Source organism: Dryobates pubescens, chromosome 6 (assembly GCF_014839835.1).
Source record: "Dryobates pubescens isolate bDryPub1 chromosome 6, bDryPub1.pri, whole genome shotgun sequence".
Taxonomy (NCBI): domain Eukaryota; kingdom Metazoa; phylum Chordata; class Aves; order Piciformes; family Picidae; genus Dryobates; species Dryobates pubescens.
In genome coordinates, this window is record NC_071617.1 from 18890848 (window position 1) to 18895048 (window position 4201).

Sequence of the window (4201 nt, forward strand, 5' to 3'; positions counted from 1 at the left end):
AAAGAAAAATGTGATAACGGCTTCAGATTGCCAGTCTTATCTACATTCAGCCAGCTTGTAATGCTCCCAAAGCATGAAAATACAGCATGATACACTGAGAGGACATCACAGACTGCTTCACCGCTAACACAAATGCAGGCTTCTGTTGCATCAAATACTTAGCAGGCAAAAAGTGAACATGGCCAGCAAAGGAGAACTAGAGCACATTACATGTCTCAAACAATTTGGATGAGAAGTGCAACTAGCACTTGAGTTTTACTAGTCTGTCAAAGTTTTACTTATTACAGGTCCCATGAAGTTCAGGTTGCTGGTCTGCAGAACCCAACAGGCTGCAATGTAACAGCTATTAGGAAACTCAACAATCAAGGATGACTGGATAGAGTGACTTCTTCCAAGAGGTTTCTCTCCATCTTTTAAACAACAGCAAGCACCTTGTCAAAATTCTTCCACATTTCCTTTATAAGATTTTCTGGTTTATCCAAACAACAAGCTTTATGCACCAGGCAGTTCTTCAGCCTCACTCCATAGCAGTGCAGTGACACACACAAATTCTAGAGCTGACATGGTTGAAAAAATGAAAAAAACCCAATCAGTGTGCACTTACCAGCTAACTAACCTGCACTTGGCCAATCATTGTAATATCCTAGCATTTATATTTCATGACAGTGCCATGGGTAGCTTGTATGCAACTTTCTGTGCCTCAGCTTGTACAACTCACAGCACTGCCTGGTCTGCAGAGCTTGAATGAATTGCTACAACCTGTGACGCCATCCAGTGCTGCTACTGGGCATCAGGGAAGCTTGATGGAACAGACTAACAGCTTCAGGAGTTTAATATGTTTAATAAGCTCCTGGGAAACAAAAAGCAATGAAGGGGTTTACCCTAAGTACAATACTTACTTGCCTGCAAAAGTGAAAATAAAAGCAAATTGACAACCAACACAACCAACAAAACACAGGTAAAATGTGTTTCCTTTTACAAAACAAGTATAAACCCAAATGGGACAGTTAAACAGCAGAACAAGCTGATATTCTTCTGTCACATGAGCTTTAAACCAGATAGGCTAGTGAGCATGGCCATAATCTCAGGTACAATTCTGCTAGTAGACCTGGACAGGGTGCAGAGGTCGGCTCTAGTGAATTTCATGAGGTTCAATAAGGCAAAGTGCCTTGCAGTCCTGTGCTTGGGTTGGGGAAATCCTCAGTGCCAATACAGGCATAATGAGATCAAGGGCAGCCCTGCAGAAAAGGACTTGGGGGTAATGGTGTACAAGATGGATATGAGCAAACAATGTGCACTTGTGGCTCAGAAGGCAAACTGTATCCTGGGCTACATCAAAAGAAGCATGGCCCACAGGTCAAGAGAAATGATTCTGCCCCTCTACTCTGCTCTGGTGAGACCTCACTTGAGTACTGTGTCCAGCTCTGGAGTCCTCAACACAGGAAGAACATGGACCTGCTGGAGTGGGTCCACAAAGACAATCAGAGGCCTGAAGCACCTCTCCTACAAAGACAGGCTGAGAAAATTGGAGTTGTTCAGCCTGGAGAAGAGAAGGCTCCAGGGATAACTTATAGCAGCATTTTAGTAAAGCTGGTGAGGAACCATTTACAACGATATGGTGACAGAACAAGGGACAATGGTTTTAAACTAGAGCAGGGCAGATTTAGGCTGGACAAAAAGGAGAAGTTCTTTACAAAAAAGGTAGTGAAATACTGGAACAGGTTTCCCAGAAAGGTGGTGGAAGCCCCATCCCAGGAGACATTCAGTGTCAGCTTGATGGGGGCCTGAGCAATTAGGTCTATTTAAAGATGTCCCTGCTACTGCAGAGGAGTTGGACAAGATGACCTTCAAGGGTCCCTTCCAACTCAATGCACTGTACGATTCCATAAGTCTACCAACTAAATCACTGTAAACAACACTGGCTATACACTAGGCTCACAAGTTGATTTAGCTAAAGAGCAGTGTTACCATGTGACAAGCAGAGAGTATAAACAATCACTTGCTGAAGGGTGATTGACTAAAAGGCTTTATCACAGCAAGAACTTCAGTGACTTGGTGACCTGCCTTCAGAGCTGTGACCTAGAGTCAAGGGCATCCTTTCTTACCTCCAGTCATCAAGGACACAAAATGCTCATGTCAGTCTGGCAAAATTCCTACAGACTGGAAAAGGGAAAATATAATCCCCACTTTTAAAAAGGGGAGCAAAAAAACCCCAGAGAACTACAGACCAGTCAGTCACATCTGTGCCACATAAGATCGTGGAGCAGATCCTCCAGGGAACTGTGGTAAGACATAAAAAATAACAAGGTGATCAGTGACAGGCAACATAGCTTCATGAAGGACAAATCATGCCTGACAAATCTGGTGGCCTTCTACAACAGTCACAGCTCTGGTAGATATGGGAAGAGCTACTGATGTCATTTACTTGGACTTGTGCAAGGCATTTGACACTGTTTCACATGATGTCCTTGTCTCTAAGATGGAGAGGAACTTGATGGATGGACCACTTGGCAGATAAGGAACTGGCTTAGGGGTCTGTTCTGGCTGCGGTGCCGTTTAACATCTTTGTTAGCGACATGGACAGTGGCATTGAGTGCACCCTCATCAAGCTTCCTGATGACAACAAGCTTTGTGGTGTGGCGGACTCACCTGAGGCAAGGAATGCCATCTAGAAGACAGGCTTGAGAAGTGAGCCAGTACAAGCAGCATGAGGTTCAACAAGTCACAGTGCAAGGTCCTGCATCTGGGTCAAGCCAATCCCAGGCACAAATACAGGCTGGATGCAGAGTGGGTTGAAGCCCTGAAGAAAATGGCTTGGGGGTGTTGATAGTTGAGAAGCTCAACATGAGCCAGCAATGCGCTCCTGCAGCCCAGAAGGCAAACCATATCCTGGGATGCATCAAGATGAGTGTAGCCAGAAGGGCCAGCAGTTCAAGAGGTGATTCTTCCCCTTTACTCTGCTCTTGTAAGAGCTCACCTGGAACACTGTATCCCCAGTCCTGGTGAGTGGCCCCATCATAAGAACATAGAATTGTTGGAGCAAGTCCACAGGAGGGCCACAAAGATGATCCAAGGCCTGGAGCACCTCTTCTATGAGGATAGCCTGAAGGAGATGGGGTTGTTCAACAACAGGTTGGATGAGGCCTTGAGCAGCCAAGCCTAGTTGAGAGGTTTTACTGCATGTGGCAGGGAGGTTGGAGTAAATGATCTCTGAGGTCCCTCCATAGTTCTATGATTCTTTTATATAGTACCTATTACCTTACTATGCAAAGTAACATAGCGCATAAATGAGGCAGCAAAGCATCACAATGATAAGCATATGGATTTTAGGATTCAAATTACACTGCTTTCAGGGCTCTATAAAGGGAAAAAAGAAAATTAGGATAATTTACTCTAAACATTATTTAATTCTTAAAGAATTACTCTTTAAGAATGTTTACAGTCAGCCTTATCTAATGCTCATTCTCATTTCCTGGAACCTTATCTAATCTAAATTACATACTGAAGTTTTTTGTGTTAGATGAAGATGCACACAGATTAACCACACTCCAATTAATTCAGATGAAATAAACCAGCAGATTTAATAGGGATAAAACTGGAGCTCTCAAATTATATCTGAATTAATAAAAAATGTGACCTTTTTGTACAAATTTACTCTTAACAGACCTATTACATAGTTTTAAATCAGAGGATAACTCTGATGTGGCTTAGTACAACCATGCTTCCAGATGACTCATTTTTGATGCAGGGAATGCAAGAGGGAATGTCTATTATCCATGTGATAGCAAAAAGCTCACATGGCTAAACCACGAAAACTTACAGCTTTTCAGGGTTTAGCACTTAAAGCTCCCAGAGATTACAGCTCCTATGCCACAACTAGTCCAGAAAGGATGGTACAAACTGGAATAAGATACAGTAGAGAGAACCTCTGCTGTACACTGATGCAGTTCCCCAAAAAACTTCCCACAAACTTTTGAGGACACTATTTAATCACTCCTATCTTTTCTTGGCAAGAGTTTGTATATTACATATACCTATAAGTATTATAAACGTGTTTGTATCAATAACACAAAATACTAAGTAGCATTATATACAATTATAAAAAATGCCACTAATGAATGGAAAAAACTTAATTATGAATACATTATCAATAACATTTTGCACTGTAGTACGAAGTGCAGTGTATTACAAACTCAGCTTG